This window comes from Lolium perenne, chromosome 6 (genome assembly GCF_019359855.2).
Source record: "Lolium perenne isolate Kyuss_39 chromosome 6, Kyuss_2.0, whole genome shotgun sequence".
Lineage (NCBI taxonomy): Eukaryota > Viridiplantae > Streptophyta > Magnoliopsida > Poales > Poaceae > Lolium > Lolium perenne.
In genome coordinates this window covers 214,830,809-214,845,164 of record NC_067249.2, presented here as the reverse complement: position 1 = coordinate 214,845,164, position 14,356 = coordinate 214,830,809, and the positions used below count along the sequence as shown (strand labels likewise).

At 41.9% G+C, this 14,356-nt stretch overlaps 2 long non-coding RNA genes across 19 annotated transcripts; one reads left to right on the top strand and one right to left on the bottom strand.

Annotated features, from left to right (window-relative positions):
- Window positions 1-2,521: 2,521 nt before the first annotated feature.
- LOC127306072 (uncharacterized) lies at window positions 2,522-10,122 on the bottom strand. 18 transcript variants are annotated; one of them, XR_007854363.2, is made up of 13 exons: window positions 8,740-10,099; window positions 8,270-8,373; window positions 8,028-8,099; window positions 7,827-7,968; window positions 7,651-7,711; window positions 6,335-6,627; window positions 5,466-5,621; window positions 5,318-5,375; window positions 4,255-4,336; window positions 4,056-4,124; window positions 3,691-3,758; window positions 3,419-3,583; window positions 2,585-2,845 (listed from the first exon to the last, which is right to left on the bottom strand). It is a non-coding gene; the product is annotated as an uncharacterized lncRNA (long non-coding RNA). The 18 variants fall into 18 exon arrangements; XR_007854364.2 differs by having other exon boundaries at window positions 7,841-7,968; XR_007854368.2 differs by lacking the exon at window positions 7,827-7,968 and adding an exon at window positions 4,463-4,544 and having other exon boundaries at window positions 5,466-5,502; window positions 8,740-10,098.
- A 487-nt stretch (window positions 10,123-10,609) lies between these two features.
- On the top strand, window positions 10,610-11,622 carry LOC127306073 (uncharacterized). Its single transcript, XR_007854369.2, has 2 exons — window positions 10,610-11,079; window positions 11,163-11,622. It is a non-coding gene; the product is annotated as an uncharacterized lncRNA (long non-coding RNA).
- Window positions 11,623-14,356: the final 2,734 nt, after the last annotated feature.

Here is a 14,356-nt window from a genome sequence, read left to right as displayed (position 1 = left end):
GAGGGAGAGCTTGGCCCACGTGGCCTGCAGGGTGCGCAGCATGGCGCCGGAGAAGGTGGAGTGGCCGCCGGAGAAGGTGGAGTGGGAGAGGAAGGTGATGCGGTGCATGTGAGACCGCCGCCGTCTTTTATAGCCGGCGGCACGGCGGGAAACTTGGGCGCGAGCGCGCGCCAATGGCGTTTTCGCGCGCGGGGGAACCTTGGTGGCGCGCGGGATCTTTCCCGCGCGTTCCACCGCCCACCATGGTTGTCCCGTCGAGGCCTGTCATGGCGCAGCGCCGTGCAACGAAGACGAACCACGTGGCGTCTCTTTGGATCGCCGCGTTGGGCGCCGCGTGCGACCCAAACGGACACGCGGACGCGGGGCGCTGTCCGCGTGTCCGGCCGACCATGCAAACGGCCCAAAACGGACGATCCAGCGCGTCCGTTTGGATCGGCCGGTCGGAGATGCCCTTACATCCAGTCTGACTGGTTTATATACCTTTACAAATAACCTGGATCATCAGCAAGCCAAGTCGGAAACTAAACAAACGATAGATGATGGGGGCATGGGGAGCTGCGCTGATTACAAACGGAAGGGATTGTGGGTTGCCTAAATTAATATTCGTGGTTGGGGGCGTGTACTAACGAAGATGCTGGCTTTGTGGGAACTGAACTCTGATAAATGATAGACTTGTCTGTTGCCGCGGTATGGAATTTAAATGAGGGAGTATCTCTTGACAATATTTGATCTCGCAATTCAGCGCTGTCGCCCGCGACTCGGGGGAGATGGTCTCGTCGCCGTGGACCACGGCCACGCGCGTCCCTCGCCCAGCTTCGAGTGGGATGCCACAATTTGTTTTTGGCTCCTGCTCATACGGTTCAGCGGCTCTGATTTGCTTTGGTCAGTTAACTTTTTCCGGTCTGATTTGCCTCTTCCATGTCCGGCTTTAGGTAGTCATCGGCCGCGGTGGCAAGTGCTGGGCTACAAGGAACTAGATTTAGATGTGCACCTTGGCGCACGATCCCGTGAAATCTGCCTCAATTTACATTTGTGTAACAACAATAAAAATCAGTTCAGAAAATGTAAATTCGAATTACCCAGTGCAAAGTCATCAGCTCGTTAAGTTGAGCACGGACCTAACCATTCTGTGGTACAATGGAACCATATGCATCATGTGTAGGTTTGCATAACAGAAGTCACAATCTGTTTCTCATGAGTACAAAATGTAATACTTTCATATTGAGGAAGTAATATGTAATAACTTAGAAATGTAAGAAACTAATCTTAATTTTCTTATTTTCTGTAGCAAATCTTTATATTCAGTTCTTTCCCTAATTGCATTTACATCCATTTGTATTGGCAAATCATTATTTTTAGGATAATATTCATTTTTAATATAGATGAACCATAATTTTAAGGTAAATGCGCTATAATAAGCCAACATTATGAAGTTTGAGTTTGATCAAACCTAATATGCATCCTAAATTAGGAAAGAGAGAAAATATTTGCAATAGAAATAAAAAGAGAAAATTTGAGACATGACACCCTTATTTTTTGGTGTTTGCTGAAACACACCGCCTAATTGTGTTTTTGTCGGGTACCATTACAATTATATGGCACATTTGTCAGAACACACCACCTGGCTAAAAACAGAAAGTTTTGCACTTTTGGCAACCTAGCAAAGACATAATCGGGAGATGTGTTTTGGCGAACGCCCGAAAATAACGGTGTCGCGTAGCTAATTTTTCCCCCAAAAAAGTGGAATAGTCCACATCACTATTGATTGAAGGTGCGGTCTAACCCAACACCTGTTATACCCGTGACACAAGATACAATGGATACATCGAGTGTGTGCCCCTACGGCGATGCATCATTGTCCATCTCCTTCCGTGAATCTAACTGTGTTTTTTTCTTTCTTGCGAATGCTCTAGTATTGTTTCATACTTATCCCCTTTCTCCTATCTCTAAGCTCCGACCCAGAGAGGCATGGCTGTCAAAACATGTTGTCCCACTGAAAGTATGGTGGTGTTGGAGAGGAGGGGTGAGTAGACGGGACTCGCGTCGCCTGCTCACAGGACGCGTTCTGTGCTCCTCTGTGTCTGTGATGGGGATCACTTTATCGGGCTCATGGCGCCGGCACCAACGTCCATGGCGAGCATGCTTCATGGCTGAAGGCCTGCACACACGTGCAGGCGAGGCTCCCTATGCCAAAGGTCAGTCGCCCGTCGCTGATGCGTAGAGCCCAAGGGTGGGCTGTGGAGGTAGCTGTCGACGATGCCAAAGAGAGTGTGCCGTGCCAGCGTAATCATCGGTGGATGCGACAGCCGTCGCATGCCCCGCTGGTGGGGAGACGTGCTGCAGCGTTGTTTGGAAGTTCACCAAGCGGCGTTGGATCGAGCTTGGGAACAAGGAGCTGGGCGGCATGCCCAAGTCGCCCAAGCGAAGTCCAGTCTGACAGGCGATTGCAGGGATGCGTGGATAACCAATACATGCCGCAGCAAAAATTATTTCAGAAGGTGCGCCCTCTGTTTATGCTCCGTTTCTCTAACTTAGCTGTGTTGTTGTTCTTTGATTTTCATGGATATGACAACGGCGATCAGTCTTTGCCAGTAGTTATTTTTGAGAAAATGGGCCCCTGGTTACATTGAGATGCAGGCAAAATTGGCCTGGTACATCATTCAATTACAATTTCTAAGGTCAACCATCGAGAACAAGCTGACATGGCAGAGCGGCTTAGAAGCAAATATAGAGGAGGGAGCGCCCCAGCATATTCATGAAGCTTGCATAGTTTGCCACCACTTTGTTCCAGATTATATCAGTGATGTTCTAGCTTCTTCTCTGAAAGCAGAATCCAGCTTCTTCTCTGAACACAGAATTCATTTCTCAACGATCAAATAGACCAAAGGTGCAAGGCACAGTAAAACTGAGTGTTGACCTAAATCTGAAAGTGTTAAGTCTAACATTTTTATCATAATAAACTTGATAGCTCTGTGATTATACTATATCCTAGATGTGTCTAAGGTAAAAGTGTAAAATAATCTGCGGTGTGTGTATTCTCTTGTCCAATAGTTATATTGTTCCTTGATTTCTTTTTAAGGCCATCTAAGGGAAAGTAGCAAGAAATAATTATAACTTCTAGATTTCATTGGTTCAGAATTCTTAAACAAAATTTATGCTAATTAAAACTTTTCTAAGCATAGCTTTTTTGTAGCAAGAAAAAAGGGAACTTGTTGTATTTGTTCAACACCTTAGTATAAAAATCTGTAGCATTGTATTTTATAACACAATATTTATTTCCTTAGCTCTTCTTGTGGAGAGTATTTTTAACCAAGGACTAAATCTAACAAATACCGATCATTGCTCTGGCGATGCCATGGTAAAAACAGAATTCAGGAATTGTCCACATGATCTATGCAACTTGAAAAGTATAACTAACCTCAAAGTTCCTCTTTGATGTCATTAGAGAGCTGGAACCTCTTGCATGTGAAGGCGTACTTATAACCCACATATTTATTGCATCTTGATTTTTCACTTCTGATGATCTTGAATCCAATAGGGTAATCATGTCTTTGTACATCATGTTTTGTGCACTAATCAAAACCTGATGTCACCAAAAAGAAGGATTAGCATGTAGACGAACCATTGTACTGTTGAAAAAAATTCTATGATCAGTATGTATGGCAGCTCACAGTACAGAAAACAGCTTACTCTGTGTGTAAATCATCTGAAAATAAAGGAAAATGCACCTACAAGTATGAAAATAAAGGAAAATGCACCTGCAAGTATGATTCATGTTAAACATGAGGTTCTCTGTGTGTAAATCAGGTAAATTATAGTAGTATATAAGAATAACGAAAATAGAAAATAATACATGTCTAGACTGGTCATTCGAATAATGCCTACTGGAAACATAGGAAATCACATCAAGTAAAACATCAGTGTATATTGTCTTTAGCTTAAATCTTGTGGGTTCTCTCTTATTGCGGGTTATCGATAGATCACTGTATGTAATTCAAAGACGGCTGGATTTAAGGAAATAAGACCAATTAAGCAAAGAAAAAAGTGCACTATACCGTCGCCCTCCGAGGAATCGCTGTCTTAAGAACAAGCAAGCCCATCCATATAAAAAGATGAATCAGAACCTGCACCACAAATGAAAACAAAATTAAGTTTTCGCTGACAATAATCTCATAAGGAACAAGACTACTATTTTGGAGGCTATGTAACTGAATTTTATCATACTTAGATGGAAAGGAAATCAGATTTCCCTACCTACTCCCGCCTCTCTAGGCGTACTTATCCATGAGCATTGCTTCCAAACAGTGCCCACTCACTATAACTGAATTTATCATACCTAGATAAAAAGAATCAGATTTCCTTAAGCATTGCCACTTCTTTTGGCCTCTATTAATCAAAACAAGGGAAGCTATGTAACTGAATTTTATCATACTTAGATGAAAAGGAAATCGGATTTCCCTACCTACTTCCAGCTCTTTAGGCGTACTTATCCATGAGCATTGCTTCCAAACAGTACCCACTCCCTATAACTGAATTTATCATACCTAGATGAAAAAGAATCATATTTCCTTACTCATTGCCACTTCTTTTAGCCCCTATTAGTTTCTTAGTTACTTATATAGACTCATTCCTTCTGATTCAGATCACGTCCAACTTTTTCAGGTGACACAGGTTTGGGCGATTTTATCAAGTCATCTTCGGCCACGCTAGTTTGGTCTGCTTACTACTCTACTTCTGAGTGCTCTTCTTCTATGACTACTTCAGGTAACCTTGTTTTGATTTTCATGTGGTTCATTTTCGGGCTAATTACATATGAAATTTTAAAAAGCCCAAACACTGAAATGCAAACATAGCAAACATCACCAAAAGGTAACATGGTAGTTATAACCAAAGGAGGGTAACATAAGACAATGACAAAGAGATGAAAGGCTAAGCCAATGATAAAGAGATGAAAGGTGACAAAAAGAAGGGAACATAACAGGATAACCGCGTGCTACCAAAGCAAAGGGAAGCACGCGATTGTAGAAAGAGATAACTGAAAACAAAACCTTAAGATGCATATGTGTACTCCCCCTCATGCTCCCATATAATCTGGTTTGTGTTCATGGGAAGGATCCAACACCAACCAGTACAATATAGTTTATTTTTTGGGGGTTGTGGGAGGAAGGTTTGTGAAACGATCATTTTACATGAAAATTTCACATTGAAAGACAATGTTTCAATTTCTATATTAACTTTGTGTTTATAAACAAAATCGTTCAGCTAACATTGTTTTCAGATACCCTACTCATGTAAGCAATCTTGGAAAGCATCATACCCTGCATTATAGCATGTAAATCAGAACTTCCTCCTTTCTGGTAGTCTGAATCCCTTACCTGCAAGCAAAGCAATAAACTGGCCAAGTTTAAAAGGTGATAAAAAATATCTATTTGTGGTGGTTACATTCAAAAAATGAATATAGCTACCGTTTGCAACATGAGCCCTCCACTCTAGTGCCCCAAACTGTAAAAGGTTCAAACATAATGTTTGTGTAACAACATTGTAAATAATTAAGGAGCGCTGGGAGAAGAGGAGTGAAAGAACTCTAAAATTCGAGGAGAAGAAAGGAAAGCAACCAAGATCTGCATAGAACAAAACCATGATCAATTATTTTTTGCAAGCTACGGTATTCTTTCCCATATTGTAAATAAAACACAGAACAGAAGCCTTCGGTGAAAGGGAAAATTTCAATGGGAAATATTCCAACCTAAGGACCAAAATAAAATTCACAATGGACATACCACTGGACTTAACTGAATATTTGTGCATGTCCAAGATGCAATCTAATAGTTGGAACCACAGAGAACATATTGGCCCAAACAAAGAGTAACCGAGAACCAAGCTAAAAAGGACAAATTTATTCATTTCTCCTATTTCTTAGGCAAAAGACATATATGAAAATGGAACAACCAACCGGTACCGGAGCTTGCGGCATCTAAGCAATCTAGTGATGGTGTCCCCACAGAGGTGAGACAATCCTGATAAACCAAACAATGCACTAAAGGATCTAATAGATCCATACATGTAGCTACACTGGAGCAGCACATTGGTTTAAAATTTCAGACCGTACACTATAGTTTCAGAGAACAGTATTCAAGGAAATTAGCTAAATTAGCGTGTAATATAATCTCATATTGTGCACCACTATCATAGCTAGAAACTGAAGCTACAGCTTCCAGCTCGCTGGTCTCAAGATAGTATGGTCTACTACATTTCTAACCAAATTTAATCAACAGTAGGATGGATGTATTCATTATTAAGATTGCGATGGAAAATAAGAAAAATAGTGCCATACCTCATCCATTGGAACGGTCTAGCGGATCTGAGCCTGGCTACAAAATCTATCATGTACAAAACAAACAGAGGGGAATTATTGGGACCAGATGCAGTTTGAACAAAATACAGAGAGAAAATAAATGATACGAGAAAAAGAAAACATTGCAGCGGAAGCTCATCTCTTGTACACCTCCCTTGTTTTCCCTGGTTGTTCGGGGAGGCAGTAGCTGCGATGCAACGCATCGCCGGAGGTCACCTCTTCTTCTTCCCACACCCTCTCTTCTAAGAACCTTATATGAGTCCACTATATATCTGAAAAACTGAAACGTCAATATATGGTATACCAAGAAACATTGGATAAATTTTCTTATCTCAACATGGATTATTAACTGGACACCTAAAATTGTATTCAAGTAAATCATCTGTGAATATAAAGGAAAAGAGATCAGCTCACACAGTCTGAAAGAAGTGAAAACAACATGAACCAGCGATTCTAAATAAAAGAACGTAAATATTTCTCCAACAGCAAGGGAAATGCAGGCTAACACATATTAAGAGGAAAAAATTTCACATATATGCAACACCAACAATAAATACCCTCCAAGTTAATCACCGTAATAGAATACATGATACCATATTTAGATAAATAGCCCAGGCATAGGAGGATCAATTGACTGGAATGTAAGGCCATGTCTAGGCAACAATGTGCTAGTCGGACCTTAAAGAAAACTACTTTTTAACCAATCGGATGGCAAATTAGTTCTCCATCCCATCTCAGCTGACCAGATGTTATCATCATCTACATTGTATGAACAGAGCGCAAGCCAGGGCTAAGCGAAGAAGAAGGGAACACACAAATTGGCCAGAAAATAATTTTTTTTCTTTAGCATCCTCCCATTTACTTGACCAGTATCTTAGATGAGCTAATTAGCTGGTAAGACCTGGTGTGTTTTCTCATTGAACAGAATACAAAATTAAAAGTGAAGGTAAGAGAAATAGGAGAAAATACATGGCATTGCAGAAAAAAAGGTCCAAATGCTATCCTAAATTAGAATAAAGAGAAAGGGGTCATAAGAAATACAAAATAAATACAATAGCATTCTGCATGTTGGTAGTTCATACAAATTAAAACAGTTGCATTGCTTCAACTGAGGTAAAAATGAGATACCTTTTGTCAGCTCTATAGTTTTAAGATTTGGTTAAAAACAATCCCCATCTCAAAAGCTAACAAATCTCTATCAAGGATAAAACAAGGTATGCCATTCATATATATAACTATTAACCACGTGATTTAATCCATGTAATTTAAGGCAACTTCGAAAATACGATACCTACCATCTTATCATTCCCACCCTTCACCATGAATAGTTACTTCTTGATTCAGATCAATCTGCACCTGCAAGCACCTCAAAATATAAACCATGAGAAGCTTTGGATCAAATATATGTCACAGTTACATAGAGATCATGAGTAGATCATGAGAATGTGAAAATTGATCTGAATGTACGCACTTGGACAAACCTACATATAACAGATGATAAATATAGACCATGAGGAGCTTTGGATCAAATATATGTCAAATTGTTAGGTAGAGATCATAAGTAGACCATAAAATACCAAAACACACGACTGATCCTTGAATCATTCAAGCTCCTGAAAATAAAAGCATCAATATCTAACGGAGAAAGAGGCATGTTACAGTCATTGTTTACCTCCGAGGTAAGAAACACCCAGATCTGTAATTCTACAAGAAGACAACTGCATCTCCTTCAAATGTGTGAGATCTGCAGAAAGAGAAGTACTGTTAAAATTTGAGGAACATGATATGTTGTATAGGTTCCTTATAACTGCTGTTCAAAATTCCATCCTATTCACAGAATGTGTATAAGTCTGACCCACACTGTATGAGATATCAAAGAAGATAATATGAGGAAACAAATAGTTGTGTTGCTACCTGACAAATATTCGATATTCTAATGCTAGAAATCATACAGTTGCTTCTTGCACACCAACTGAAGACACAAATCATACAGAAGATATCGCCGATACCAATTGACTCTGCAATATACAGGAAGATGTTGTGAGGCGAGGAAACACACACATAGCACATATATAGGAAGGGAAATGGAAATAAAATCAACATGGCGGAGAGCTCTTGGTGATGCAGATTTGGAAAGCACAATGGTAAATAGCTTATTTTACATGAATGAATATGTTAGTGACCCGCTGATGCTCCTACCCAAACCCACACAACCTTTTGCTAAATACAAAAAAACTGACACAATGCACAATACAAAAAAAGCTTTTATCTCAAGGTTCTATCCTGCAGCAATAACCAACTCATGATTCAATACTCCTCACCTATGGCCAAACCGCCCAAAGTTAAGATATTTTCTAGATTCAATGCAACCATCAAGATTATACCTTTCATAAAATGCATGTAGTTGCTAGGTAAAGTCTAGTCTCTGTTTTCTGCTCCACATCTCCATAGCAGCATATGCTTCTGCCACTTTCTTACATAGCAAGCACCTACTGGGAAGATATGAGGAACTATCATTTATATGCAATCTCTTAATTTTGTTAAAGAACGAAATAATAACAAAACATATGAGAGAACATGATTAACTACAGGTTGCAAGAGTTGGAAAAATCACTGCTCAAATAGAATATATGCCTCAGACCTGAAAATTTCTTAAACAATCATAATATCCTAAACATCTACCAGCTGCATGGTAAATTTGCAATATATAAAAATAAGTGAAACATGTGTGGATATAGCTGCAGTGATTGTGTACATTTATCTTAGCTAGGAATTTCATCAAACACCTTGTATACCCATATAAAAATGGATCTGCACAAACAAAGATGACATTTTCTAGGGTTCCTCCACTTTTACCTCAACCTTGAGGAGGGAGATGAGACACACTAGCGCGTGGGGCGACCTGCTCTCCTCCCTGGAACGTTTCTTTGATAGAGAGATGTGGAGAGGGGGGGACGGGGAGAGAGAACCTGCAATTCTCCTTTGAAAAGGAGGTGAAGGGTGGAGGAGGGTAGGTTGTTGCGCTGCTGGCCAGCGTCCTTGATGAAGACGAAGAGGTGGAGCAGGCCATGAAATCGCAGGTCGCGGTTGCTGTCTTCATCTCCTTGGGCTAGTCACCAGGGGACCGTGCTTCTGGCCAATACCAAGCATCCCTGCGCCACCAGGGGACCGTGCTTCTGGCCAATACCAAGCATCCCTGCGCCACCAGGGGACCGTGCTTCCCTGCGCCGGTCGCCATCTTCCCGCGTGCTCCTTCATATCGTGCTCCACCTCCTCATCCATGGTGTCCTTCTGCGCTTTTCCTCTCCCAGCTTCAGCCATGGAGACAACCAGGAGGTGGGTGACGAGGAAAGGGGAAGAACACATGGAAGAGGGGATTGTCGTTTGGGGTTGGTGAGGGAGAAGAAGAGGCGAGATGGGTCGGGCAGGGAGGAGGAGAAGGGCGGGCGGCGGCCAGGGAGCCGGAACTGAGCCGCCTGAGGAGGGAATTGGGGAGCACAAGCACGGGAGGGATTGAGGCCTGGGGGCTAGGGTTTCCTTCGTGAGGTTCTCATTTTAGGACGGGGGCTGAGGAGGAGAACTCGAGCTGAAGCGGAGGAGCGAGGCGGAGACGCCGCCGCCGCCTCTCGCGAGGAGAACGACGAAGAGGAGACGCGGACGGGCGCGGGTCCAGTTAGGGTTTTCACCGCGGGTTGTCAGTTTTATACTCGTGCGACGCGAGACTGGGCCGGGAGGGCTTTCACAGGACCCATGGATAAAAAGTGGGTCTGCGGGAGGGCATCAGCGCCTTGGACGAACGGCTGGCCGAGATCGCGCCACGTCAGCTCGATCGGACGGTCCAAAATCCAAACGCCTGTGAGAGCCCCATGGGGGTGCAGCAATCATACCGTGAGATGCGGAACGGCAAGCAGGAGCATTGGAGTAGGGACGAGTTAACCGACAAGCAACGACAACAGGGACAAGCTTAGAAAGAAATTAGGGCGTGCCTTTCGTTGGATACAGAGCAAGCCAGGGCACAGGCAAAGATACAGTCATCCTACTTTTTTCTGTCACTCTATATATCTCCTGAGGATTTAGTGGTATGTTGTAATATGCAGATTTAGTAATTTAGGTTGTCTACAGATTCCTAACAAACAGATTATCTGGATGAGAAGCTTGCATTATATAGCTGAAAATCATTGGCTTTTCAACGATCCATGTCTGGCGTCTTGACCAGAGGGCGGCAGCAGGTAACGACACGGCGCTGGCGATAGGAAACTCCATCCTCAAGCCAAGCGGTGGGCGCAGCAGGGGAGCTCGACGAGGTCTGACATACTACCGTTATGGATGCCGAGGCCTGTTGTTTTCCCGTATGATGACGTCTGATGAGTCGCCGTACAGGGCTACATGCTACTGCAACTGCCGCTAGACAGAGAAGATCGATGAACTGGTGTCTTCGAAGCAGTGGTATTATGGTAAGATCGTTACTTGCTTAGTTGAGAGAAGCTCAGATGAAGAAGATCCTTGAAACGTGATGACTGCTTTTATACACCGCTACCACCCTTCCAGCTCCAATGCGTGCCAGACAAGAGCCGGAAACACCTCCTACGTCCAATTTCGCTTCTCAAGCAGAAGTTGATGCTCATGAATATTGGTTGATTCAGCTGATTTGTCCAATGGCATCAGCGTTCGGGCTGAGCAACATTGCCATGGTAGCACGGATGAACATCAGTACATCACGACAGGTTATCTCCTAAATGAAGCTTTGCGTGGTAGATAAATTTTCACTGATTACTATCATATTCTCACTTTAGTTATATTCGTATAGGATTTGAGCTTCTTCTTATTATACACTGCCTACGGATGCACATCACAACAGATAAACTCCTAAATGAAGCTTTGTGTGGTAAATAATTGTTCGCCGATATCCTTCATGTTTTCACTTCAATTTCATTTGTAAAGGTTTTGAGCTTCATGAGAACACATCAGAGATGGGATAGAGATAGAGGAGAGAGGGACCATAATATCTTTAGGCAATTTATTTATGTTTTCATCATGGCACTTTCCTTTAGGCAATTTATGTTTTCATCCTTGCACTTTCTGTTATATAGAGGTGCTTTACTTCCAGCATTTACTCTCAGGCTTATATTATGCTTGCATTCGGTTAGCCTTTTTTTTTGACACAGTTGTGTACGGTTAGCTGAATTTCAGCCTGCTGTTTATCTGAATATTAACATGGTAAACAACTCGTGTTTGGACTCACGATATATCACATCGGTTATGGGTTATTACATTGGTGTCATAATTGATGGTTCAGATGGGTATTTTAAGCTAAATGTTTACATGTGAAGGATGTGGGTATGTCTATATCTCCACATTTTAGTGCAATATCAAGATTAAGTAATGTCGTGAGCACAATATAATTATTCTCTATATGAAAGCTTCAGTGGCCCGCGAGCTCATTTTTCCTCACCTTAAATTTATTATGTTCGTCGTGAATAGGAGAAAACGTGATCACCATTGACAATGGTGACATAGAGGAGATGGTGTCAACATGAAAAGTTTGTTAGAGCGTTTGACTATTTATTTCTCCCGGTGCAACGCACGGGCACTTTTGCTAGTTTACAATAATTTGCTATGTTCCAAATCTCATGCGCACATATAGATGAACGGATTTGTAAAGTAAGAGAAAGTTCTGCGTCATCTAGAAATGAACACTTGTTCGGGCAGCAGAGGAGGTCACGCACAAAACTTATAGTTCTCTAAAAATTCCACAAGGAGAACCAATCCATAGATGTCCAAAATTATATCAACACAGTTACTGTTTCTTTCTTTTTGTCTATCATCAAGAATGCTGTGTACAATCAACGTGGACAACAAATCGACACCTATTTGTAAAATGGAATAATTTATATACTTTTGAAATTTGTAACTACAACACACAACTCGATCAATGGAACCATGTCTATTGTTTAGTGGATGGTGGAGGCTCATCATGTTGTTTCCCTTTATGCAACGCACATCATCCCGGGAAACAAAATTTCTGAAGGTTATTAGCTAGTACTACTCCGTATATAATTTAGACGCGAACAAGCGAGACAATTACCGTCCTTGATCGGCAGAACCAAAGTGCACTTTCCATGAAGACGACCATGCACTTTCCATGAAGATCGGCAGAAGAACTATGGTGAGTACGCCAACATGGAGATGAACCGGAACGAGGGCGTCCTCTCTCACCGTTGGAATTTGATCAAGGTGGCGTGTAGCAAGTTCCATGGCTACTATGTTGGCCCAAACTTTATATTCGAAAACCGATTCGAATTTGGTGGCTGTGTGTTGGCTCAAACTTTAAATTCGTAAACTTATTCAAATTTCTATGCTTTTATTCGAATTTTCAAATTCAAATCATCTATTGGGGCCATCGTATGGGGCGCCGGTTTGGGAGCAGCTCCCCTAAATGGAGGATGCTGTGCCGGCGCCCCTACCGATGACTATTTGAAGGGCGCCGGTGGAGATGCTCTAACTAGGCCAAATCCACACTCGAAATCCTTCAGCGCTCTCGGTAGCGTTCGCGCTACCGAGCAGTTTCCCCTCAGACGGCCTTCAGCGATCCACCCATAGTGTAGGCCCGGCCTGGGCCAGACTTTCGGCCACGTTACGAGGCTGCCGCCGCTCCCGTGCTTCCGCACCGCAACGAGCGGCCTATAGGTTTGGGAGGTGCTTTCTGCTGACCTGGTCGGCGGAAACCAGCCACCGCACCCCCACCGGCACGCAGCAGTTTCATGGGCCGCGGCCCATCAGGTACACCTTTTCTTTCCTTTGTTTTATTTTTGCATTTTTAAATCTCAACGTTTTTTGGAAAACCAAAATAATTTTTGAGGTTTCTTAAAAAATATTTGAACGTTTTTCGAATCTGAACAAATTCAAAATGTAAACATTGTTCAAACTATAGATAATCTTAAATCCCGATTTTTTAAAATTTGAACAAATTTGAAAACTGAACAAATTTCAGATTTTGAACAGATTTTGAAATTTAACGAATTTCTAAATTTGAACGAATATCAAATTTTCCCAAAATTTGAACATTTTCCAAAAATGATCATATTTAAATTTGAACATTTTTCGATTATGAACATTTTTCGGATACGAACAATTTTTAGCTTTGAACATTTTTTGTTTTGAACACTTTTCAAATTTGAAAAGTTTTTCGAATTTAAACTATTTTCAAAATTTCAAATTTTCGATTTTGAACAAAAAGAAAAATAAACAGAAAAGAAAAGGAAATAAAAAAGAAAACAGAAAAAAGAAAAAACATAAAAAGAAAACGAAAAACAGAAAAACAGAAAAAAGTAAAAATGGGCCAGGCCTAATACCCGACCAGGGTGTGCGGTGTCTGGTAGGCACCGATCTGGTCGGTGTATAGGATTTCCGCGGATCCTATTGATCACTCATTGTGGCGCCTATCTGGGTCGCCGCATAGGGGAGGGATTCGTTGGGCCGGCCCATCAACAGTAATATGGGCGTTTTTGAAAGTGCATGGAGCCCCCATGTGTGGTTTTGGTAATTAATGACAATCCCTATGGACTAATGTTTGCATTGAGTTATATTTGTAGGAGTTGTCCATAGGCAATGCTTGAACCATATGTTGGCTTCAAGGTTGCATTAAGAAGAAATTGATGAAGGATATCAAGTATCAAGTATGTCTTGAAGATGAAGATGAAGTGAGCCCTCAAAGTTAACTTCAAGACATCAACATGATGAAGAATGAAGAAATGAAGTGCAAGTTCAAGATGAGCCATCTCTAATAGATCATTTGCTTGAAGCTTGCCATCCATATGGTGATCATGGATATGTGAAGATGTGCCGAAGAAGAAGCTCTCCCATGGTGGATTATGGGGGAGCAATCCACAAGACTTCATCAAGCAAGCACAATGAAGAAAGGCGTTCCATCTTGTTGTGATCAAGATCGTCTTCATCAAGCTCAAGAGGAACGCGCAAGGTTAAGGTTTGCTCTTGATAGGG